The 27,806-nt window shown below is 37.7% G+C and overlaps 1 pseudogene; it reads right to left on the bottom strand.

The window, feature by feature from the left end:
* Positions 1-27,806, bottom strand: part of LOC112644124 (tubulin alpha-1A chain-like) — a 166,792-nt pseudogene that overhangs the window by 117,844 nt on the left and 21,142 nt on the right.

The following is a 27,806-nucleotide window of genomic DNA, read 5'->3' as shown; positions in this document are numbered from 1 at the left end:
AATGTTGATCTGATCTGAGCTACTCTGCCACTACCAAGAAAACCCACACCAAATATAAGATCAGATGTATTCTCTGTTTAGAAAGTAACTAGAGAGGAAAAATCTGTAAGTAATAAAGTCCTTACATAAAAAGTTAAATATATTAAGAAAAAAACAACCCCAAAGAAAAGCAGGCAAAAGAATGAACAAACATTTCACAGAGGGTGAAATGCAAATAGTCAATAAACATGTAAAAAAAGATCAACTCTTGAAATAGTCAAGTTACTTCAAATGAAGATAATAATATTATACCTATTTTTAACAAAAATTAAGGCGACTAAGAAAACCAAGATATGGATCAGTGGGGTTTTGTATATAGTGCTTATAGGAAGATAAAATTGTACAGTGGAAAAAAACTGTACAGTGGAAAATAACTTGATACATCTCAAAAAGTTGATAATTTGCTATTCCATTTTAAAATATACACAAAATATACACAACCTAGAAAATATCTTTGTGCATCAGAAGTACTAGAATGTTCAGAGAAGCATGTTTCACAATAATATAAAATCAAGAAAACCAAATGTCCACTTATAAAAGAGTGGACAAATTTTGATACATTCTCAAAGCTAATATTTTACAACAATGATAAGAATGACCTACCACTACACATTAATATATATTATTTTAGAAAAAGTACCAAATAGAAAAAGACTAGATACAAACATTATCAAGCCATTTTTATAAAGCTCAAAAGACAAGGAACCAAAAAATATCTTATTTGAATTCATATGGCTACATAATAAAATTATTTTTAAAACATTTTATTTATTTATTTGAATGAGAGAGAGCAAACAAACAGAGGGAGAGGCAGGGAGGAAAGTAGACTCCCCATGGAGCAGAGAGTCCAACATGGGACTGGATCCCAGGACACTGAGATCATGACCTGAGTCAAAGGCAGATGCTTAATCAATTGAGCCACACAGGTGCCCCAGTGAAATTATTTTTTTAAAGAGAATGGTTAATGAAAAACTCAATGAAAACTCTGGGGAAAAACACCTTTTTAAAGAATAAAAAGGTATTGGTAGTTTTTTAATTCTTTTTTTTTTTTTTTTTTTTAAGATTTTATTTATTTATTCATGAGAATACACAGAGAGGAGAGAGAGAGAGGCAGAGACACAGGCAGAGGGAGAAGCAGGCTCCATGCACCGAGAGCCCGACGTGGGATTCGATCCCGGGTCTCCAGGATCGCGCCCTGGGCCAAAGGCAGGCGCCAAACCGCTGCGCCACCCAGGGATCCCTAGTTTTTTAATTCTTAAAGAGGGGATGGATTCATAAGTATTCCTTTGAAAATACAGTTCATAAATCATTCATATTTACATATAATCTTTTGTATGCATAAAGTAAAATATTAAAACACAAAACAGTCAGAAAATGAAGAGGAATTAGAAAAAAGATGAAAAAAACATAAGGAAAGATATCTTGTCATGCTTTTTACTTTTAATTTATTTTTTGTATATTTTTTATTGGAGTTCGATTTGCCAACATATAGTGTAACATCCAGTGCTCATCAGGACAAGTGCCCCTCTCAGTGCCCATCACCCCGTCCCCCCCACCCACCTCCCCTACCACTACTCCTAGTTTGTTTCTCAGAATTAGGAGAGTCTCATGTTCTGCCATCCTCTTTGATATTCCCCACTCAATTTCTCTCCTTTTCCCTTTAATACCTTTCACTACTTTTTATACTCCCCGTATGAATGAAACCATATAATGGTTATCCCTCTCCAATTGACTACTTCACTCAGCTTAATACCCTCCAGTTCTATCCACGTTGAAGGAAATGGTGGGTATTTGTCTATCTAATGGCTGAGTAATATTCCATTGTATATATAGACCACATCTTCTTTACCATTCAACTTTTGAGGGACACTGAAGCTTCTTCCACAGTTTGGCTATTGTGGACATTGCTGCTATAAACATTGGGGTGCAGGTGTCTCACTCTTTCACTGCATCTGTATCTATTGGGTAAGCTCCAGCAGCGAAATTGCTGGGTCAAAGGATAGCTCTATTTCTAACTCTTAGAGGAACCTCCACACAGTTTTCCAGAGTAGCTGCACCAGTTCACATTCCCACCAACAGTGAAAGCGGGTTCCCCTTTCTCCACATCCTCTCCAAATTTGTTATTTCCTGTCTTGTTAATTTTCCCCATTCTCACTGGTGTGAGGTGGTATCTCATGGTGGTTTTGATTTGTATTTCCCTGATGGCAAGTGATGCAGAGCATTTTCTCATGTGTTCATTGGCCATGTGTATGTATTCTTTGGTGAAATTTCTGTTCATGTCTTTTGCCCATTTCATGATTGAATTGTTTCTTTGCTGTTGAGTTTAATAAGTTCTTTACAGATCTTGGATACTAGCCCTTTATCTTATATGTCCTTTGCAAATATCTCCTCCCATTCTGCAAGTTGCCTTTTAGTTTTATTGACTGTTTCTTTTGCTATGCAGAAGCTTTTTATCTTGATTAAGTCCCAAAGGTTCATTTTGCTTTTGTTTCCCTAGCCTTCATAGATGTATCTAGCAAGAAGTAGCAGTGGCCAAGTTCAAAAAGGGTGTTGCCTGTGTTCCCATCTAGGATTCTGATAGATTCTTGCCTCACATTCAGATCTTTCATTCATTTTGAATTTATCTTTGTGTCTTGTGTAAGAGAATGCTCTAATTTCATTCTTCTGTCCAATTTTCCCAGCACCATTTATTGAAAAGACTGTCCTTTTTCCAGTGGATAGTCTTTCCTGCTTTGTCAAATATTAGTTGACATAGAGTTGAGAGCCCATTTCTGGGTTCTCTCTTCTGTTCCATTGATCTATGGGTCTGTTTTTGTGCCATGACCACACTGTATTGAGGATCACAGCTTTGTAGTACAACTTGAAATCCAGCATTGTGATGCCCCCAACTCTGGTTGTCTTTTTCAACATTTGCCCTGGCTATTCATGGTGTTTTCTGATTCCACACAAATCTTAAGATGATTTGTTCCAACTCTCTGAAGAAAGTCTATGGTATTTTGATAGGGATTGCATTGAATGTGTACATTGCCCTGGGTAACATTGACATTTTCACAATATTAATTCTTCCAATCCATGAGCATGCAGTATTTTTCCATCTCTTTGTGTCTTCCTCAATTTATTTCAATATGAATTTAGTGTCATCGTAATATCTATTCAGTCCCTGTTTTGTGGATTACTTCTTTGGGGGTCCTCTTTCTTTTACAGAGTCCCCCTTAATATTTCTTGCAGAGCTGGTTTGATGGTCACATATTTTCTCAGTTTCTGCCTATCTTGGAAGCTTTTTATCTCTCCTTCTATTCTGAATGAGAGCCTTGCTGGATAGAGTATTCTTGGCTGCAGGTTCTTCTCAATTAATACCCTGAATATATCCTGCCAGCCCTTTCTGGCCTGCCAGGCTTTGTGGAGAGGTCAGCTGTTAATGTAATATTTCTCCCCATATAAGTTAGGGATCTCTTGTCTCTTGTTGCTGCTTTAAGGATTTTCTCTTTTTCCTTGGAATTTGCAAGTTTCACTATTAAATGTTGAGGTGTTGAATGTTTTTTAATGATATTGTGGGGGACCTCTCTACCTCCTGGATTTGAATGCCTGTTTCCCTCCCCCAATTAGGGAATTTCGCAGCTATGATTTGTTCTAATATGCTTTCTGGCCCTCTGGCCAGCCCTCTCTGGCACTCTCTGGAACCCCAATTATACGTAGATTTTTTTTTTCCTCTGAGCCTATCATTTATTTCCTTTAATCTTTCTTCGTGGTCTTTTAATTATTCTTCTCTTTTTTCCTCAGCTTCCTTCCTTGCCATCAACTTGTCTTCTATGTCACTCACTCTTTCTTCTGCCTCATTAACTCTGGTTCTTAGGACCTCCAGTTTGGATTGCAGGTCATTTAGTTGATTTTTCATTTTGGCCTGATTAGATCTAAGTTCTGCAGTCATGAAGACTCTTGAATCATTTATGGTTTTTTCCAGAACCACTAGTAGCTTTATAATTGTGCTTCTGAATTGGCTTTCTGACATCGAATTATAATTCAAATTCTGTAACTCTGTGGCAGGGAGTACTGTTTCTGATTCTTTTTTTGTGGTGAGTTCTTCCTTCTAGTCATTTTGCTCAGTGCAACTTGGCTGTATGAGAGGTGTCAGTCAAGAATATCAACCACGACCTAAGTAAATTTCACCCTAGATGTTTCTGATGAGGTCAGAGACCAGAAATTGATAACAAAGATCAGAACGAAATAAAACAAAAGGACCACTAAAGTGAAAACAAACTTTAAAACAAAGTAGTAAAAAAATAAAAGGCCAAGAACCCCAAAGAAGAAGAGGAAAAAAAAAAAAAAGAAAAGGAAGAGAAAAAAGCAAAAGTAAAGAGGGAAAAAAAAGAAAAAAAGGAGAAGAAAAAGAAAATAAAAAAGCGTAGTAGGACTGGGAGATGGTGGTGTTGACAAAGTTGTAGTGTAGTCTACCTGAGGGGTTCTAGAGGGTGATCCTCTTGGTTTTGAGTATATTAAGTACTGTATGTTAGAAGATGCTCAGTCCCAAATTTATGCAAGTAGAAATACTTGTAGAGAGCCCCACCATTGACAACCAAAACATAAATGAGATAAAAGAGGGGGGCAGAATGGGAATGAAGAATCTCACGTAATGAACCAGCATGGTATACCTTGGTTCTGGGTGCATGCTGCCATATATTAGAAGGTATGAGCTTCCACCATTGTTGAACAAAATGAAGAAGAAAACAAAAAACACAAAACAAATAAAAAACATATTTTGTATATCTCCCAAAATTAAGTTGCATATGTTGAAGGGAATCTAGAAGTGGAAAATATATCTAGGACCTGTAATTGTAGAACTATGAAGGTGAAAAAGGAAGAAACTTAAAAATGAAGAGGTGGTAAAATATTGTAGTTAAGGTGGGAAAAGAGAAAAAAATGGAAATTCACAGTCTGATATAAAAACAAGTTGTACTGGAAAAAGGAAGAAAAAAAATAGGAATGGTATCCACTAGTTCCATAGTAAATCCCTGGACTTCCCTGGAGCTTTCCAGCACTGCTTGGTCAAGAACTTGCTCTTCTCCTGTCCTTCCAGCTGGTCTTATGGGGAAGGAGCCTGCTGTACTGACTCTCAGGTGTGTGCACCTCGGGGACCTGCCCCTCCTCCTTCCGGGTGCTGGGCTCAGTGGGAGCTGGTTACCCCATGAGGCCCCTGTTTTCTGGTGGTGCCACCTGTCCCAGGCACAAGGTGAGACATGAGGAACAACAACACTGGCGTTGGCCAGGTCTCCAGCTCTGGAGTCAGCTCCCACAGTAACTACCGCAGTCTCCCAGTCCACACTTTCCTAGATGCTCCTGGGGTGGGGGGCACTGATCTGTACAACTTGGGGGCACCCAGCGGCAGAAGAGTCCTTGCTGTCCTGTGCCCTCCCTACCTCTGCCTGTCCCGGGAGGAGTGCAGGATCCTGAGCTGTGTCCGCTTGGCGCCCTCGGATCCCGGGCCTGTGCTTCTGGAATTGCGCTCCCAGGGCCGGGGCTCCCGAAGGCAGCAGGGCACAACGCCTCCGACCAGAGCTCCTGCCTGACTGCCCAGCTTCTCCCCGATGCCCCTCCGGCTGCATGCTTCAGCCCTTACGGAGATGGGCCCACAGTTTGTGGTGGCTTTCCCCCAGGCACACTTCCTCTATTCCTGTCATGCTTTTTAGCTGAGTAAATACTACTTGGCTAAATATATTTTTTGTAAATCTCAACTAGAATGACATTTAAATAATAAGATACTCAGATGTCTTTTAGAATTAGCATATTTTTGGAGTAATAAGGCTTTCAAAAGTCATATTTGTGTCAAAAATGACATTCTAAGGACTTGTTACATAGTAGCTTATATAAAACATATTTTTTGAAAAACTAATTTCGACTTCAATTTTCTGCACAAACATCCTGGCACTTGAAACTTAGTACTTAAGCTTATTATTTAAATAGGCCCTCCCCTTTGGTTTACAACTAGTTTGATAGTGTATTCTAAGCAACTATTGTTATTGAGACTGAGAATATTAAAATTCATCATCCCAAATTAGGTTTCTGAGTTCTCTCCTATTCCAAAATCTTGTCTAAATCGATAATTTGCTTTCAAAATGTAGGTCATTTTGAAAGAAATGCTTTCATAAGAAAACCCTGTATGATTAATGCTAATTTGAAAAGGTACCTTAAAATTCTGTGGTCTTCTGAACATTACATGTTGAAAGAAAGTTATTTGGGATCATATTGTAAGCATCCCAAAATGGCCAAGCCATTCTCTAGTGATATTATAGAGTTCATCTTGAAAGCAGCTGGAAATATTTAGGGAAATAGTCACAATTTAGAACGTAATTAGATTCTTAGTCATCAAGGTAAAGAACATACCAGACAACAATCAATATGCCAGGCTTTTTCAGACCAAGGACAGAAAATGAACTGCAAATCTAGAAGAGATTTCCAGAAGAGAAAAACATTCTTCCTTTTTTCTCCTACTTACCAAGTATGTTTTAAGTTCTAATGGGTTGGTTTCTCCAATCTGATGATACTAGAACACTAAAAAATTAAAGTATAGGTGATTAAGAGCAGGGAAATGTTGAGATCCTTCCTATTCAAGTGTAGTTTGCAGACCAGATGGGATCTTGGTTGAAATTCAGAAGCTTGGGGCCACCCAGATTTACTGAGTCAAAATCTTCATTCCATAAGACCCCACAAGATTTATGTGCACATTAAATTGAGGAACTCCCTGGGGTAGACTAAGTTTATTTCAAATAAAGTTACATAAAAATAATTTGCTTTTCATGGGTTCATTATATTCCACAAAAATGCTCATGAATAATAAGGAAGGCCTAAAGAGAGACAGTGCTATTTGCTTTTCATCTCTCTTCTAACTAAAACAAAAAAAATGATTATTTATCTCCTTTCCTGGATATTAATTTTTGTGAACTGGGAAAGCTAGAAAAACAGGTGTTTCCCTTAAGAAGATCTTCAAGGGAAAATACTATGCTAGAATTATTATTCTGTTAAAAATCCTTTCCTGTTGTGTTCTCTTCTAAATTAAAAAGAGACCAAAAATTCACCCACTTATCCCAGTAGACATTAATGTGTGAATGTATAAAGGCTGAGTTAAGAATTCCAAGTACCCAGCTAAGATGTTGCCATTAGAGTTTACTTGTAACACAAAACTAAAAGTTTTTTAATTTGAAATTAGCCTTTTCCTAATTTCCATATGTAATCTGCCAGCAAGTCCTGTCAGTTCTAGGTCCACGGTACTATGGGCAGTTGTGCTCCATTTCCTCTGAAAATCTTATCCAAATCATCACTGTCTGTCTCCTGGGCCAGAGCAATAGCCTCTTAACCACCTGGTCCCCTCCATCCCCTCTTGCTTCCCTCCAGCCCTGACCAGATGGCAGTCAGTGGGGGACCTCTGCAAACAAAGCAGACCATCCCCTTTATGGCTCAGGCATCAGCCCAATAGACCCTGCATAGAAAGGCCCCTGCTTCCCTCAACACAAGTATCCTCCTGCTCCCCCATGGTGTACCCACACCAGCCTTAAGCCCCCATTTCTGGCCCTTTCCTGTCTCTGGTCTCTCAGTACCTGCTCCTCTCACATCACCTCAACATAAACACTCCAGTTCATTCTTATCTTTCAATTCAAAGGTTACCTGTGTGGGGAGGCCTCTCCTGGAAAGGCCACCTTAGATGAAACAGCACCTGTCCCTCATACCCTATCACTGTATCACCATCCGGCTTCTCTCCTAGTATCCTATAGTATAATCTGTAATAATCCTGTTGATTGGTTCACCTGCTTATTGTTTGTCTCCTGGCTAGACTGTATGGCCCATGGAAACAAGGACTGGTCTACCTTTCTCACTGTTCCATCCCTAGCACCCAGGACAGTATCTGGCACATAGAGGTGCCCAGTAAACATGTGATGAATGAATCAATGAGTGAAATTAAAGGAATTAACATTATAAAGATATGATTCTTAGATGGTTATTAAACATATTGTAATTATTTCTTTGTAACTTTATTCAAACAGAAAAAAAACTTAATACCTGAGTGATGTCACCGAACTATAAATCATCATTAATATCACCTTCATGTTTTTCATCAGTCCATATTTATAATCCATAGACACAGTGGCCACTAGCCTGGGGAGAATATATTGGTCACCAAAGTCACTCAGCCCAAATCACCTTTTATACTGCACGCAAGTATTTTCCTAAAAGTCATATCTGTCACACCGACAGACACAGCTAGCTGTCTACCAATCCATTTTCCTTTCTCCCTCCCTGATAGACCTCTATTGTTTTTGGAACATAAAAGTGCTCAGGTAGCACTTCTCAGCCTGCCTCCCAGTCAGGTGAGTGCCATGAAACACAGTTCTGATCAAAGAGACAGAAACTTAAATCTTTAAAGACAGTTTTGCATTGTTTGTAACGATTCCACTAATTGCTTTGGGATGCTCCCTCCTATTACCAACCTGGAACTTGAACATGGTGGCTTGATGTGCAGCAGCCCCAACCTGACCATGAGGAAGATATGAAGAGAAGCACAGAAATCTTGCTCTGGAGAGCCTCAGGACTCAGGACCAAAACCAGCAACTGATCCTTACTTTCAAATTTCTTGGTGAGCAAACACATGTGACTTTGTTTAAGCCATTCTTTTACAAAGTTTTCTGACAGACTTTGCTACTATAAAACCTCTAGTGAGGGCAGCCCTGGTGGTGCAGCGGTTTAGCACCGCCTGCAGCCCGGGGTGTGATCCTGGAGACCTGGGATCAAGTCCCACATCAGGCTCCCTGCATGGAGCCTGCTTCTCCCTCTGCCTGTGTCTCTGCCTCTCTCTCTCTCTCTCTTTCTGTCTCTCATGAATAAATAAATAAAATCTTAAAAAAAAAAACCTGTAGTGAGTCTTTACTGACTACAAGGTCAAGTCCAGACTCCTTCCTACACAGGAACACAGGAGTTTTGGCAATCTTATTCAAGCCTTATTCTTCCATCTCATCCCATCCCTCGGCCATGTTTTCCTAGATCCTCTCCACTACCAGTCCCCACCAATGCTCTCCAAACTTTCAATGAGTCTGAGCATCTCACCTTTCCCTACTATACCACACATCTCCCAACTTCTGTATATACTACTCCTCTTCTTCTCTCCATGAAAACCACAACCATCTTTTTAAGAACCAGTTCAAGTATCCTTCCCTCCACAAGCCTTCCACACCTCTCTGAGACAGTGTCCTTGCTCATTCTTCTGTGCCTCCCAGGACCATTACAGCACTGTGATCTGTGCTGCAACTGTCCTGTTATGTGCCTGTTCCCTCTGGTCTGTGAAATATAGGCCTGGTACCTCATTCATCTTTGCATCTTGATTAAACACCTAACACTCCACTGGTTACTACACCCCTAAAAAAATCACTCACCAAATATAGGAATGATTGTCCTTCAACCCATGGGCACTGTTTTAGAACCTTTACATTTCACTGTGTCTTTCTATGAATAATTCAATTTTAAGCACTCACTATGTGCCAGACTTCATTTTGACCATTAAGGATAAAGCACTGAACAAAGGAGACAAAATTTTGTCCCTACATAGGCATTCCTCCACTGAAAAAACTTAGACAAATCGAGTGCAAATTAATTAAAGGTATTGCAGGATATCTACTCTGGGCAGTAATAACTCATGAAGGTAGAGATGATCATATATGCCAAGGCAGTAATGGAATGCAAAAATATCATTTAGAAAATAAAAGAGAATTCTAAGGCTTCCTCATTAGAATATTAAGAAGAAAATAAGCAATAATTCCTTTTCCACTATTTGTGCTGGATCTAGTTACTAAGGAATAGAAGAGAAACACTGGGATGAAACAGAAATACTTATACTTCTACACTCAGATGAAGGCACAGGGATGTGTCTTACATGACTGCTACCTTATAACAGCCAAAATTTGGAAACAATCTAAATATTCCTCAATAGGGAGCCCATTAAATAAAATATAGTAATTTCATACTATGGAATATTATGCAGCATTAAAAGAATGAGGAAGCCCTAATAGCTACTGCTGTAGGAAAAAAAAAAAATCCCTCCAAGATATATAACCAAAAGAATAAGCGGGCCACAGAATAACACAGACTGCAGAAGGAGGGAGGGAGGGAAGCAGGGATGAAAACTGACAAAAGAAAAAAAAAAACTCAATGAAAGAAATTAAATCTGTAACTTCTTTCCCAGGGAAAAAAAGACCAGGCTCAGCTTTCATCCTTGATTCCTTACAAAACTTTTAAGGAAAAAATAATAGCGATCTTATAACATCTTTTTTTAAATTTTTTTAATTTTTATTTATTTATGATAGTCATCACAGAGAGAGAGAGAGAGGCAGAGACACAGGCAGAGGGAGAAGCAGGCTCCATGCACTGGGAGCCTGATGCGGGATTCGATCCCGGGTCTTCAGGATCGCGCCCTGGGTCAAAGGCAGGCGCCAAACCCCTGCCACCCAGGGATCCCCCTATAACATCTTGTAGAGAAAAGAAACAAGGAAATATTTACTATCTCATTTTATGTGGACAGCATGTTGACATCAAAATCTGACAATAATTTTATAAGAAAGAAATACAACAAGAACAAGCTACTGTCTCCCATAAGCATAGCTGTAAAAATCATACACACAGTAAAAGCAAATTAAATCCAGTGATGTAGAAAAAGAATTAAACACCACAACCAATATTAGCTTCCCCAAGAAATGCACAGGCAATTTAATATTTGAAGCCCACTAATAAAAATCAAAAGACTTACAGGAAAAGAAAAAAGAAGAAACTTATATGACCACCTCAAAAGGTCTAGAAAAAAAATGAGTCAACATTCATTCTTGGTAGAAAAAAAAAAACCAACAAATTAGGAATACAGGAGAACTTCCTTACTCTGGTAAAAGATACCTGTAAGAACAAAACAAATCAAAACAGAAAAATCCTATAGCAGATGTACTAATTCATGGTGAAATATAAAAAGCCATGTCCCACCCTCATTGCCCTGAATATAATAAAATACAAAAATATTTGACATTAAATTGATAAAACAAATCAGAGAGAGCTAAGAGTAACAACAGAGATGTTCTAACATAAAACACTGATATGAATAAGGTAATGGCCAACTAAATAGGTATTCCAAAAATATTTGTTGCATTAAGTAAATAATGCAACAAACATTATTATAATCATTCTGTTCAGGAATCAGGGCAGTTCAGTTTAAATTTGGTCCAGCAAATTAAATGCAAAAGTTGAAACAGGGCAATAGCAAATAGGTCAATTTATTTCTCACACATTTGTATTCATTTTCACCTTGTCTTGAACTTCTATTCTTAGATACATCTAAGAATTTAATTCTATACTCTTAGTTGCGTGTTACTGCTGACTTATTTGTTTTCTTTGTAAGTTACTTCAAGACAGTAGTGGAAGTAACCCCTGAATAAATACGTAAAAAAAAAAAAATCCAAAAACAAAAGGTGGTTAAAATAGGACTCAGCTAACAAAGTCACTCTTTTTAAGGCCTCAATTTTTCTTATCATGAGAAAAAATATCTAAATAGCACCAAATCCTAAAACACATTATTCTTTGCCATTTAAAAATACATTTTTTATTATTTTTAAAAGAAATTTCAAAGGCACTCAAAATGTAGATACTTGAATTATCAATAAGAATTCCTTCTAGGTTCTACTTTGGTAGACACGATAGGGAAGAGTAGAGATTATTTGTGAACAAAAATTACTTTCTAAAGAAACATGACAGTTACTAACATGAGACATTATCTTTCTATATTAAGTCTTTGGAGGTTCTAGGCTATTTAAAGTATGATGAACTTTTCTCTGCAAGGTAGACTTTGTAGTCCACCTTAATAACAGATAAAGATGATAGTGTTGCATTCCAACAGATTCTAAATTACAAAGGGCAAGGTTCTGTGCCCAACCAGCATAACCGTTAAAATGTCTTTTTTCCTAACATTAAGACAATTCCCAATGCACTAATGTAATAACTACACCATGATATTAGCTCCCTTGGGAAGGAGCTGTGTTAATTAACTGGCACACATTAGGCACTCTATTAAAGAGCTGTAAAATGAATGGATCAGGTTTAATTCATTTTATTCTAAAAGAGAAACACTAAAACATGCTTGTTACAAAATAAAACTATCTTAGGAACATAGTATCCACTACTAGAAAATATTTCCAAATTGTAAAAAATAAATAAACAGCTGATGACAGCACTAAATTGTTGAGAATTTACCACGATCCAGTCACTTTACATTTGTTACCTTATTTAATCCTTCCCAAAGCTCTATGAGGAAAATACTACTGGTATATACATTCTACAGATGGAGAAATTAAGGTTTAGAGTTACATAACTTGCCTGAGACACATAGCTACTAAATGGTAAAGCAAATATTTGACCTCAAACACTGTCTCTCAGATTTACTCTTTTAACCACTATATTATCCCATCTTCAATTTTGTAAACCACTTTTCACTTACAGTGTGTAGTCTTTGAAAGCCAATAAGAAAATAAGCACTAGGCAGACTCCTACTTCCTAAAAGGAGATATAAGATATAATGAAATTGCTTATAATGGCACATATTGGAGCCAAGATGGTGGTTTTTAATAAAACTGAGAAAGAGTGGATTGCTTTCCCACAGAAACTGTGGAAACACAGATGCTGCCCAACCTTAAAAATGTAAAATTGTTCATGTTTTTGATCTCTGGACCAAAGGAAAAACTACAAATTCCACTGTTTGGAAGATTTAATGGAAGAGTTTTAAAGGAAATCATTATTATAATCATGGTACCCACCAGCACTATGAGAGTCCAAGCTCTGTCAACATTTTCTTTATAAATTCACTATTAGGACTTTCTAACTCATCCAGTATTATTCAACAAGACCTTAAAAATCTGAAATGTAAGATCTTAAATGGTGAGTGATATTGTTCCAAGAATTAAAGATGAAAATGGATATCATGTGATACAGATACAATAGAAAAATGTTTGGATTATGCAGCATTTTAACATGTATTAGCTGTCTTTTACTTTGTTTTTCTTGCTTTGGGAGAAGATTTGGGGAGGGGGTGGCTGATCTGGAATGGAAGGTTGTATTGCAACAAACCATGAACAAAATTTTCAAAGTTTAGTATGTTACAAAGAGTTTGATAAACTCTTAAAAAACCTAGATATTATCTCCTCTTTTTTAGTCTGCACAAAGGCTTGGAATCTCATAAAGAGAGATTACGTTTAAGAACTCTGGCACTTTGTTTTTAGTCTAAATCATAAAAAAGACTGAAAGTACAGTCATTTCTAATCCTGTCTAGTACATTCCAGCTAACTGGGAGCAAGAAGACATAGAATAAAAGGAGCTATTTAGTCATTGTAAAACTTCCACAAGTGCTGAGCTAAATTCCTTTCTTCATAAGAGTTAAAGCTGAAGGGAGCTGATTCCTTGGAACATGCTTCTCTTATCTCTATACACTATATCCCCTGCCACTGTCTTTGTTCAAGACTTTAGTATGAAGGTGAAAAAAAATGCAGCAAATCATATCTTACAAAGGCAAGTGAAATAAATTTATTTAACAACTCATTCTGGAATTATAGTTCATGTCACCATTTATCATGCCTAAAACCATAATAAATGGTTTGTAAAATCACATCAGATGGCTAATTTAGAAGAGGGCCAATGAAACAATGCAATCCACTGAATTCTTTATGGCCAATCAACACAGTCACAAAATGTGGAAGAGACCACGAAAGATTAGGCCCCTCAGTGATGCCGGAAATAAAACACAGTGCCTTGTTCTAGACCACTCTATTTGCCTGGAACTACACAAACATAACCAAATATGGATTCCTTTGCTAACCTGTCCAATTAGATTCTAATCTTATGGATCTTACAAAAAATACCATCTACATGAAGTTTCAAATCTAAACTCCCTCTGCCTCTCAGGATTATTAAAAATCAGTTGGTTGATTATTATAATGCAAAGTGATTTAGACTCATTTTCTGGTAGGGTGTGATATTCTCTACCAAAAGAGCAGCAAACTGTTTAACCCAACTCAGGATTTTTGCTTCTGGATAGATTTACATGGTGAATTTTCACATCAAATATTCACTTAACGAGCGAAGCCTTATATTAATAGATCCATTTTAAATAAACTGTCCAATAAGTCTTGAAACTTTGAAAATTATAGCTCTTTTCATTATGCTTTAAATCTTATGAGTCACATAATTTTCTTATGTACCGTTTTTTGGCTACAAGCACATCCTAAGATTAAACACAAATGATTGAAAAGTAAACTGATGCATGTGTCAGCATAATCTAAACATGGAAGGCATCATTTTATAAGCGAAATGTTGCTAAAATTCTGAAGTTAGAAGGTTTACTGTAAGTAAGAAGCCAAAAGTTCAGACATTCAACCAAAGTTGATCCAAAACTCTTGCATTGGAAACATTACAAAAGTGGGCTTTTCCACGAAATGGTCTGTATTTCCTGTTTTTAGCTAAGCTGGAAGTGCAATAGGAACAATAGTTATTATGGCATGGCATTGCTTCTACTTCTGGTCTGAAAACATCAAGCAGATGCTACAAGCATGACGAATCAAAAGAAAAAAAAAGTTGAGTGGAGAGGTGTTCTTGGCTAACGAGGACAGAATTTCCTAACTTGACCACCAGTTAACCATAGCTTGGACACCCAGTGTGCAATGAGTCACTAGCTACTTGCTCCAAAATAACACAAGAACATCTTGGGCTAAATTGTTACTGGAGTACATTGTTAATAATATTTCCAGAAAAAAAATTAAGCAGAAATAGTTATTCAGTGGATAAAATGGCATTCACATGAATTCCTTTTTTACAAAATAATCTGGAAATGAGACAGTACAAGCAACCTGCTAGACAGATAGTCTGATAATGTTATTCACAACATGCATTTAGAAATTCGGGACAAAAATCACAGCTCCCATCAACAGGTTGATAATAGCTCTTCACAGGAAAAGCATGGAATTGACAGAACACGAGCTGAATTTTCAAAAGCAGAGTCACCAAAGTCTTATGGATTGGACTACAGAGCTATATTTTGCATCTTTCAAAAGGCCACTTAACTGCTATTGTCTCAAATTTATTTTCTTAGAATCTTTAGAGCTAAAATTTCCCAACTGATAAACTCAAACCACAAATATTCAACCATTTAGTTAATATCAGACCTGTACATTATTGATGGTGCATACTCAATTAAGAAAGCAAATCTGGGAGCAATTGCTGTGTTCAATTTGATTGCTCCATGATAAACAGCAATGGGTGAAGTTGGACAAGTCATCTAGTGATACAATATCTAAGTGTCCTCTTCTATAACCTCAAAATACAACTTACCCCCTAATGAATCAATCCCCAAAGATGGAGTACAAAACTTGATAATAATTTATTAAAAAAAAAAAAAAAACAGGAGAAAAAGAAAACAAGTGTTTAGGTTTTGCAGCCAGGACCAGAGAGCCTTAATAGCAGACTGTACTAACACTGACCTATTAAGGAAGTCTGGGGGGCACCTGGGAGGCTCAGCAGTTGAGTGTCTGTCTTCAGCTCAGGTTGTGGCCCCGGGGTCCTGGGACCGAGTCCCACATCAGTCTCCCCATCAGGAACCTGCTTCTCCCTCTGCCTATGTCTCTGCCTTTCTCTTTCTCTCTCTCTCTCTGTCTCTCATGAATAAAATTAAAAAAAAAAATCTTACAAAAGGGCAGCCCAGGTGGCTCAGCGATTTAGCACCACCTTCAGTCCAGGGTGTGATCCCCGAGATCCCTGATCGAGTCCCACTTCAGGCCCTGCAGGAGCCTGCTTCTCCCTCTGCCTGTGTCTCTGCCTCTTCTCCTTCTGTCTCTATGAATAAATAAATAATTTTTTTAAATCTTAAAAAAAAAAAGGAAGTCTGGGAGGCCTTGCAGAAGAAAGGAAGAAAACAGTGAAATGAGGCCGCTCGACTGAGACATGGGTCAAGATGTCATGAGCCTTCTCATCCATCCTTTTGTGAAGATCTGCCATTTCTCACACAAGGAGCAAGCCAAGTGTGAGGGTCAGGGCAGTGTCCTAGGGGTTTGGGGTCTGGTGTTACAGTGACTCCCCAAGGCCAAACAGAAGAGCAGAGGATGCATTGCTCAAAACCAGTCTCTGAGGGAGCGGGGGGGGGAATTCTCCACCAAGGTCAGGATATGAAGCCAAGCTGGGCAATAGTCATCAGTAAATTCTAGATTAGGGAGCTATGCCAGAGTCCCAGGCAGAAAGATGATAAGAGGGCCTAGATCTCTGGAGGAAGTAAGGATGATAGGCCTAGAGCATGTGCTTTTAGTGGTTACAATCACAGTTACACTTTTGCCTACCTTCAGGGGCAAAAATCCTGCACTGGCATGTACTGTTTTATTCCCTTTCTATGGTTTTGGCGATCTCCACTTTGCCACAGTTCCTGCCTCTCCCCTTTGTTTATATCCTTGATACTTCGTATGAGATGTGTGCTATGTGTCTCCAGGAATTTATACTCCAGCTCTAACTAATACTTTACATGATAGCAGATTAATCAAGAGCGCATATTGTTTGTTCATTATTCATTTTTATGGCTGGGTTAATAATTAAGCAATTTTAGTTAATGGTTAAAAAAAAAGAGAGATAAAGAAATAATGGGTCTCCTGTTTGGTGGCAGTCAGGCTTCCTTTCTGGAGCCACGCTGCTGGGGGGCTCTGAAGCGGGCGTGAGCTCCACCATGGGACCAGGTTCAGTTGATGGTAAAGCCTGGCACAGCGTAATGTAACAGACTATGTGTATTGTTTGTTCAACATCAATCCAAAAAAAAGACTGTGTGTGTGTGTGTGTATGTGTGTGTTTGTGATTTCTTGAGAAGGATTTGCCTGGCTGAAGTAATCCTGACACAAAGGAAACTGAAACCATACAGAAGCAAAACAAACACATACAGAGTGGTTCTCCACATTTAAAAATTACATGACAATGCAACCATTATAGTGAGTTATTTATGGGGGCAAAGATCCTGTCTCATTCATTTTCTAGGTCTCAGTATTGAAGTGTAGTGTCTGGCATATGGCAGGCATTCTATAAACATTCCATGAACGGAAGTGAACTTCATTGCTTCATATCCCCACTGCTGGTCTCCTTTCATCCATCCAGTTAACAGGCTACACTTGACCTCCGCTCAGCTACTACTTCCTCAAAAAGACTCGCCCAGACCTCCCCAACTTGATCAATCCCCCCTAATAATACTATTATGCACACTCCTTCAAAGCACCTATCAACTGTAATTGTACATTTGCTTGCGAGGCTCTTTGATATAAACAATGCAAACCATAAACAATAAATTTCAAAGAGGCAAGGACTGTATCTTTTTGTTTTTCACTCATGCAGTAAATGCTGTTTTTGTTGGCATTTAGTAAATATTTGTTAAAGTAATGGACCAACAACCCATAATTTTCATGGTTTCCTCTCATTCTAATAATGCTCACCAGACCTCAAATAATATGAAATAAATTATTCAACACACACTCACATAATAGTCAGAGCTGGGAAAGCAAGTTTGCAATGCAGGCCATCCAGTGCAGAAGCATTTTAATAAGGCAAAGGAAAAATGCAAATATCTTTCATTATAGCTAGAAGTTAAGTCTCCTTTCTAGAACACACCATTCAATTGCTTATGGAGAAATGTTTACTCTTTTATAGGCATCTCAGTTGTACCACTTTTTTGAAGCATAATCTATTAAATTGAACCACTAAACATCAAAAACTCTTAAGCGTTGTCAATTTCATATGGTCTAAACTAGCAGACTATGTATATTTGCTTCCATAGTTTAGTTTAACCATATGTAAGCAGTTTTTCTGTGAAATTGTTCTCTGTACCTTCAGAGTAAAAAAAGGGGGGTTGTGGAATACTCTGCTGATTCAAAATACAATACTGAGGAATATGAGCTATGGTAAAGAACAAGGTTATTTTCTAGTTTAAGACAAAGAAGGAGCAGAAACAGAAACCTAGTCATATTTAATCTAATATCTGAACATTTATAATAAACCAATATATCCAAATATTCCAGTCAGCAACTTAATAAGTAAAATTCCAGGAGAATAATTAAGAGGCAAGAAAAGAATATCAAAGAGGGCTATTGCTTCAATTGGACCATATTTATGAAGCAACCCCTTTGGTGTCAGCATACTCAGCATAAGACTCTGCAGTGGAAAACACAGATACAGCCTCTGCCCTCAGGAACTTATAATCAATGAAAGAGGCCTCAACAGACATGTGCAAAAATTCTCAACATCATTCATCATCAGGGAAATGCAAATGAAACCTACAATGAGATATCACTTCACTCCTTGTCAAAATGTCTAAAACCAAAGAGATAAGGAATAACAAGTGTTGATGAGGATGTGAAGAAAATAGAATCCTCATGCACTGTTGGTGGGAATGCAAACTGACACGGCCACTGTGGAAACCAGTATGGAGGTTCTTCAAAAAATAACAGAAATACCAAACTATCTAATAATTCTACTACTGAGTATTTACCCAAAGAAAACAAAAATATTAATTCAAAAAGATATATGCACCCCTATGGTTATTGAACATTATATTCACTATGGCCAAATTATGGAAGCATCCTAGGAGTCTATTAACAGATGAATGGATAGGGAAGATGTGACAGATACATATGATGGAATACTGCTCAGCCATAAAAAAGGATGAGATTGTGCCATTTGTGACAACGGGGATGAACTAGAAGGTATCATGCTAAATGAAACAAGTCAAAATGGAGAAAGATGAATACCATATGATTTCATTCATATATGGTGCCTGAAGACAGCAAATGAATGAACAAAAAAGTAAAATCAGAACTATAAATACAGAAAACAAACTGATGGGTTGCCAGAAAGGAGGGTGGTGAAGGGTTGGGCAAAATGGGTGAAGGGGAGGGGAATGAGAGATATAAGCTTCAATTATAAACTGAATAAATCATGAGAATAAAAGGCACAGCATGAGGAATACAGCCTATTGTATTGTAATAGCATCGCCTGGTGACAGATGCAGCTACATTTGTAGTGAGCACAGCATAATGCATGGTTTTGTTAAATCTGTGTTGTACACATGAAACTAATGTAACACTGTGTCAACTATACTCAAATTTAAAGAATCATTTAAAAACAATAAAAGTGGACTCAGTGTTCCTCAAGCTTCCTCCCATTCCCTGAGGTAAACCCTTGGCCTCAGGCAGGTCCATATGGATATTCTCCTTCCCCTGTAGGGAATCACTTATCTCCACGTAGCTAGAATAAGGTGGGTGGTGTATAGTGCTATCACACCAAGTCAGGTTTCAATGAATATTTTTAGGATAAATTAAAGAATTAATTAATTAATCACTCCATTGATATGAAAGGGAGATCTGTACAATAGAAGCTGGGTGAGAGGACCTATAGTTTGCTTTCAACAAAGGTCATTTTTTTCCGGCTTAGTTCTAATCTTCTAAGCTTTTCAATATATATTTTGATGGTTCTTCTATCACCTGGGATAAAGAAGACATGTTTATGGCTGACTTAAAGTCAACCTTACCCAAAAGTAAAAGTTTGATTTTCTTCTTTAACCATGCAGCAGATACCCCTGGCTCTTAGAAGGTAGAAGGATCTCAGTTCTGTTGGGAATTGGGAAAATTACAAAACCTCTCTGTGCCCATCTTTTTAATCTGTAAGATGTTGATAATCATATATAAATCTTCTGAGAATTAATATTCTGAGACAATACATGAAGCCATTTGGCACAATATCTGGCTTATAGTAAGCACTCAGCTAGTGTTGGTATTATGATTAATACTATGTTTATTGTAGCATTACTATTCCTCTTCCTATCTATTTTTTATTGGGGAAAACGAAGTCCTAGTTAGATTGAAGAACTCTGATAAGAAGGTAAAAAAAAAAAAAAAAAAGACCTGGTAACTTCATTCAATCATTCCACAATATTTATTCAGTTTCTGCAAGTATCTAGGTTGACCAGCTCCCAGAGTCAAATGGGCAACTTACTAAAGGCTTAGAAGGGAGAGGGTAGAATTGAGAAAGAGTAAGGGAAGCATAAGTGAATGCGACCAAACTAAGGTACAAACCCTTATGCAACCAGCATAAATAAAAGGGATCAGGTACAGAAGTGAATGTCAGGGTGATTGGGCAGTGTTAAGCCTTATAAAATCATATTAACCTTTAACATTATGAGAGCCTAAGTCTGGAGAACTTTTTTAACCATGACTGGACCCTACCTACTTAACCTAAAATATTAAAAAATAAAAATAAAAATTCCCCGTTTTAAATGAGCATAAATCTCATCAGAGATGGTTTTTTGGGTTATCATAATAAGAACTAACAGGTAGAATATGGTTACCTTGGCAAGAATTCACTGAAAATTGAACTGGAAGTCTATTCAGAAATGGAGGTCTACAGTGAGCTAAGGATGAAAATCCAACCTAGTGAAGAACAGTAAGGATGATTTCCTAATGTATTGAGCAATAAAATAGGAAAGTAAAAGCAACTCTTCAGACTCAAGACTTAAATCCCAGGTTGCTCAGAGCTGGTCTTAAAGAGATTGAAGTCAGCAGTGGGGAAGCAGCAGTGACTTAGCTGAAAGTCCCCAAGTTCTTTACAGGGTCATTATTTGCTGACTGTTTTCTACCAACTACGTATCTGCTTTCTACCAGATATGCCAGAGTAGCCTGCTAGAAATACACAAGACTCAGGAAGCTATAAATGCACAGTCCCTAAAGGTTTGTTTGTTTGTTTTTTAACCAGGCCAGAGAAGAGGGGAAGGGACAGGAAGATGCCTTGTGACCCATCAGAACTGTGAAGGCTATTTGTAAGCTAACACTTAACCAGTCATACTTGCACAGATGCTGGAATAAAACAGGAACATGCCTGGGTCACAGAAAACTGACTTTATTACTCTCAGCCATAGTGAGAGTCAGAGTATCATCATCGTCCTGCGCTGGTTCCCAGAATGCCAATTAGCATAAGGCAACACAAAAAAGGGTCAGGTGGCACCTGTACATTGAGTGAGCATTATAGGAGAAGGACCCTGAGCTTAAGGAACCTGAATCTTTAACATTTGTCAGTAGGCATGCCTACTCTTTGCTCTGGACAGAGAGACATTATCTCTATTTTCCAAGGCTGTTCACTGTATAAACATTCTTGAAATAATAGAATGGAATAAGGTCAGTTAGTTCCTCTGCTCACAAAACATGATGAAATGAGACACCCATTCCGAGAATCGTCTCCCAACATGACCTTGACACCAAGTGCACTCATGAAAAACAGGCTTAAATGCTTGACATCTTGCTGGTTGAACAACTTAAATGACAATGGATATGCAAAGCCCTTTCTGGCTCAGGAGAGCATCTAATCTGGACAAACTATCATTTCAAATTCCCAAGAACATGTTCCTGAGCTTGTCAAACCACCCAGAGGTATCTATGTCCTCTTTTTTAAGATCAGCACACATTTCTAAGACTCATCTTTTACCATTTCCCAGAAGGATTTGGGGATTTATATGACAAAAGGCCTTTGCAATATAATATCTCTTTTCTACTGGTGCCAGAATGGTATTTAAAAGTATAGTCTATATCTATCATGGGTTTAATGTAGGCACAGTCCTACTCTATACTATGAGCGCATTTCAATAATAATGCCCCCGTGCCTCTACCTACCTACCCATCCACCATGCCTCCTAAGTAAGGCCATCAACACTGAATAGTAAGAAAGGCCTGAGTTTAATGCTGACTAGCTGTTCCCTTGGATGAGTCACTTCTTCCTCTACCTTAATCTCTTCGTTGCAAAACGGGAATAGTAACACTCATTCTTCCTACCACACGCAATTTGAGAAAGTCAAATGGTGTAACGTCTGTGGAAGTATCCCATAACTAAGGAAAAAAAACTTTAAAGTGATTTCATACTATAATTAGTATTTCTCCAGCTCGTGTGCCTTCAGGTATGCCTTTGAGCAGACATGTATAAACCAAGTCTGGTCATTTCCTATGCTCAGAAACCGAGTCACTGTACTGCATCAAGCAGAGCTGTGGGGTAAGCAGTTATCTGCAATTAGATTCATGTGTCATTGAGTGTCCAGGAGATACCTCTTTACCATCAAGGATTCGGAGTCAAAAGGGGAAAAAGAGGGAGGGAACACACTGTTATTTCTAAGTCAGAAGCCTTTCCCAAGTATATAAAATAGCCCAAACGGTGTGATATCAAACAATGGGCTTTGGTCAATGTTTAGCTGCAAATCAGTGAATAGTAATAGCACAAGCATCAGATCAAAAGTGGGAGGCAAAGAGAACAGGAGCAAGGGAAGAAGGCAGGGATCTGCTACTGATTGATGCAAACAGCTTTGAAAAGAAAACCAAAGTAAGAATAAAAAAAGAGCTAAAACACGGAAATATGAATATATTCTTATGACACTGTATTATCTTCCTTAGGAAGAGAGCTTGACCTGGATCAGTCCTACCCACCCCAGAACTTTGTACTGTATTCTCTTCTCAGAAGTTGTCAAATTTTGGCAAAGATAACCACTTAAAGGAAACAGGTTTTCCATTAAAATTAAAGCCAACAAAATTATCTATTCCCTGAATTGCCTTTGAGTTTCAGATGCTTTGGGTCAGCAATGAAATTAGATGTATCTAAGTATGTTTCTAATAGCATCCAAAAGTCTAGAAAGAAGTGATTTGTAGAGCTCCGCAGTGTGAACTCTCTTTCTGGAAAAGAGCGAGTTCAGAAGTCCACTTTGGGCATCACGTGTTTTCTATGCACTTGTCTGTGTTTTCCATTCTGTTTTCTCTCTTAGCTTATTTGACCTGGTCTTCCAGTTTATTAATCCTGTGTACTGATATGTTCCCTCGTCTGTTCAAAATATCTAAAGTTCTTAGTGTTAAATTTTTCATTTGGAGAATGTCCATTTGATGAATTTCTATAAATTTTAATTCTCTGCTCAAGTTATTCATCTCTCCAACTATCTTGGTACATCATTTTCTCCATTTTCTTGATCATATTAACCAGAGCTACTTTAAGTCCTTATCTGATAAATACAATATCTCAATCATTTATGAGTTTGTTGTGGTTTTGCCCCCGCTTCCCCGGTTTTGGTCATTTTGTCCTGTGTTATGGCATGCCTTGCAATTTTTTATTAAATATCATGGAAACTCTGAATGATCTCTTTCTTCAAAGAGCGTTAAATGTTTTCCGGGCATTCAGAAAAAAAGAAGAAAAAAATTCTAGTAGATCATCTGTTCCTTTCTAGGCTTGACAGGAAACCCTGTCAGCTCTTGTCTTGTGGTTTTCCCAGAGTAAAATCCCTACTCCTGGGGCTTGACAGGCAGGGTCTCCACCAAAAGCCTGACACTGTTTACCAACACTCCCCCACCTTGGCAACACTTAAATTCCCAATCTCTCCTTTAGCACCATGTGGCTGCAAATATCTCAGATCAGCTATTGGCCATCAGATATATTTTTGTACTAGGTTTCTTGAAATCTCTGCCCCTTTTATGTGCAGGTTAGTAGTTAGCTAGTAAGCAGAATTTATATGTAGACTTTTAGGCCACTTTTCTGTGGTTTCCTTCTCTTCAGAAATGCACCCATCTAATCCTAGCCACTTTGGTTGCCTCAAATTCTGACTTCTTTCTATCTAGTCCCATAACAAAAGCCACTTTCTTCTTATACTTCATTCATGATACACATCGAAAGAGAAATTAGATCCCCTCCTTAAGGCTGGTAGACAGTAAATATAGTTTGACATAGTAGAATGAGGCTAGGCAGGGTTTATGGTATTGGGTGGGGGGAGGAGACAGCCTACTAAAATAGCATGTAGTAAAAACAGCATGATTTACTGTGGCAGACAAGGATAGGTACAGTTCAACATCAAAGTGCCAGAAAATCAGGCGAGTACCAGGCAGACTAGGTGATTCTCAAAATCCTGAACTCCCACGATAAGCAAGGCATTAAGAAGGCAAAGAATCCTGAAGTGGAGCCTGGCATAGCTACATGGGCCTCTGGTGTGCCAATTAATTTTCCCCATCAAAGTCTTTTATTTTGTCTAGATCATGGCTAATTAATCAGACTCAAAACACTTAGACGCCTAAAGCAACTTTGACTAGTTACATGGTAACCACAGCCATCAGTAATTACATAAGGAGATAGGTGTCTATTTATCTATAACCTACCACCAACTCTTCAGGCTCCATTACACCAGACTACAAGAGAGACTCCAACATCCTCAGCATTATTCAACCTCATCAGTCACCCAGCCCTCTGACAGAGACCAGAGAGCTTCCAGCCCTTGTGAGTCATGACTCATAGCAATTATTAATAAAAACTCATTTATAAGAACATAATTTTTTTGAAATAAAAATATAGAATTAATCAACTATCTTACCTTTCTGGTATATGTATTATATTTACCATGAGCAATGTATTATTTAATGATTAATATTTAATGCTTAAAGAACCAACATTGTTAACACAATTTTTATTTTCTAGATAAGCGGCTATAAGAAACATGGCATTTTTTATGTGTTTACCTCTATATTCCTTTTACTTATTAGGAAAAAAATGAAGTGCTCATCTTCTTGATATTTCCACAGCTTAGCACCAACACACAGTAGGTGATCAATAGGTGAATAATGATTTAATTAAACATTTTTTGTTGTTTTGTTTTTGTTTTCAAGAATGTTTTTTTTAATAATAAATTTATTTTTTATTGGTGTTCAATTTGCCAACATAAAGAATAACACCCAGTGTTCATCCCGTCAAGTGCCCCCCTCAGTGCCCATCACCCATTCACCCCCACCCCCCACCCTCCTCCCCTTCCACCACCCCTAGTTCATTTCCCAGAGTTAGTCTTCATGTTCTGTCTCTTGTTCTGATATTTCCTACCCATTTCTTCTCCCTTCCCTTCTATTCCCTTTCACTATTATTTATATTCCCCAAATGAATAAGAACATATAATGTTTGTCCTTCTCCGATTGACTTATTTCACTCAGCATAATACCCTCCAGTTCCATCCACGTTGAAGCAAATGGTGGGTATTTGTCATTTCTAATGGCTGAGTAATGTTCCATTGTATACACAGACCACATCTTCTTTATCCATTGAGATGGGTTAGCAACTAATCCAAGGAAATGCCCATCATGCTGCTACCAAGTTAAATGGACTTTCTTGTCAGGTACAGCTCTATAATAAAAATGGAGAAGAGAAAAGAATCTGGAATTGTTACAGATTCTTTACTAGTAAGGATATAGCATGCAATCAAAAGAGCTGAAGAGGAGAGGGTTTGTTCAAGAACCGACTCTGTCACTGTCTGTCTCAGACTGTGTCTTAGAGCACGGTACACAACGCTTAGGGATTCTGTTTCCTCACCTGTAAAAGTCAGTAAAAGGAAAGGTCTGTTCTCGCTCCACAGAGCCCTGGTTCTGCAAAGGTGAGGCGGGGAGCTGAACTCCAGTCCCCTCCCTTGTAAGAACCAAGTTAGTTCCTCTTAGTTTCTCTAGATTATATTTGTACCACAGGTGCCATGAAAAGTGGAAGACCACATGATCCCAGAAATTTTACCAACTCTGAAAGTTTTTAATTCATGTTTAACTAGATGAGGGGGGAAAAAAAAGAATAAGCTGTCAATTTTTATAATCAGAACCAAAAATAAAACTATTTTCATGGTGCCCAAACTAAGCATTTCTAAGACAAATTTCCAAGATTTCCTTAATTTTTAAATTCACATACTTAATAAATATTTAATCCATGTCTTAAACTCATTTTCTCATAATTCATCACAGTACTTATTTTCTGAGAACTAATGCCACATCTAAAAGGACTTCTTAGTCTATTCTTTTTAGCATAAAGCTGGAGTTTCAAAGCAAAATAATTTAATTTAGTAACTAAGCTGATAATTACTCTGGTTTATGTGGTTTTTAATATTGAAACATTAATTATTTTCCAGTTTCTCATTTATTGGGCTTTATCATGTGCTAACAATGCTTATAAGAGAAATCATTGGAACACTGAGAATTCCTTCTCCAGAAGGTGAATTTCTACTTGATCTCCAAATTTTTAAGTATTTTAATTTAAAAGAGTAAATCTTTTCTCTTTCTTGATAATATGAATTATTAAGGGAAATACAATAATACCTCACAGCTGGGGGGCACTTATATATATATATCAACTCTATACTACACATTTTAAATAAGCTACATTTCTCTGCATTCTGCCAACTGCAAAAAGTAGCTTTTACTACATCCCAGAAAGGAAACTGAGACACAAGCTCTCACACTTAATGAGGTTCTTATTCATGCATTTTGCTGAATACCAACATCTACCACAGGACATGTATACCCTGGGAATGAAATAAACCAGGATGTTGAAAATTGCTAAAAACAACAGTAGTAAGCTAGAATTCATTTTACTCTTTCCTGTTTATTTTTATTTTCCTCAAGATATATTACCCCATCATAAAATAAATAAGATAGTAACGAGAAGAAAAAAAGCAGCAGAGACAGAGCTGAAGTCAGGAAATGTACACTTAACATCAGTTCTGCCACTGGCTACATGGCTTTGGACAAGTCTTTAAATATACATTCTAAGACTTTAATTTTACCTACATAACAATTCAAAAGGGCTTGGGGGAGTTCCATCAATAGTAACTGGGTCACATCCAAACTAGTGTGAAAATTATTATTATTGAAGGAATAACTGCAAATAATAGTCATGTTTTAATTTCCATTTTACTATCCAAAACTAAGCTTCAAAAACTATTCTAAGACAGTTTAAAAATGGTTTCCTTTGTCTCACATGGAACTTTTCCTATAAATAAAACTGTCAATATTTCCTGTGTGACTCTTCTTCATTACTCTGCAACTTTCTAAAGAAAAACTGCATTAAATAAACTCTAGAGAAGCCATATTTAGAAGATATGGCAATTAGCAAACACTTCTTAAAGTTTATTTATCTTATAGGACAGATGCTTTGTCTTTTTTTTTTTTAAGAAAAAATAAACTGAAGTTAAAAGAAAGCACATATTTTTGCTATATCAAATAAAAATCTAGTTTACAGGGGATCCTTGGATGGCTCAGTGGTTTAGTGCCTGTCTTCAGCCCAGGGTGTGATCCTGGAGACCCGGGATCGAGTCCCACGTCGGGCTCCCTACATAGAGCGGCTTCTGCCTGTGTCTCTGCCTGTGTCTCTCTCTCTGTGCTTCTCATGAATAAATAAATAAAATCTTTAAAATTAAAAAAAAAGTCTAGTTTACAAACAGAAATACTAAATGGTAAGATTTGGTCAGTATGTGATCAAAGCTTTGAATTTCCACAGGTACCATTCTTTTCTTATACTTTACCTTTTTGACAGTAGGAAGTCAGGCTCTGTCTGTCACTTCATCTTGTGGCCTGAAACCAAAGGTCATGGCGTTATTTTCATGACAAGCTACAAACAAAAACAAAAACTCCTATTCCTAAATTTGCTAATTGTATATTCAAAGTAGAAATCACATTTCCCTTCTATTCAGGATTTGCCCATATAACAATACAGCAAACTTCTTTATATGTAAAACTTTTCAGATCAACTCAGCTTTAATACTCAACCCTGGGGCAGCCCAGGTGGCTCAGTGGTTTAGCGCCACCTTCAGCCCAGGGCGTGATCCTGGAGACCTGGGATCAAGTCCCACGTCAGGCTCCTTGCATGGAGCCTGTTTCTCCCTC

The sequence above is a fragment of the Canis lupus genome, chromosome 1 (genome assembly GCF_003254725.2).
Source record: "Canis lupus dingo isolate Sandy chromosome 1, ASM325472v2, whole genome shotgun sequence".
In the NCBI taxonomy this organism is placed as follows: Eukaryota; Metazoa; Chordata; class Mammalia; order Carnivora; family Canidae; genus Canis; species Canis lupus.
The sequence above is the reverse complement of the archived record's forward strand: the minus strand, read 5'-3'. Positions and strand labels throughout refer to the sequence as shown.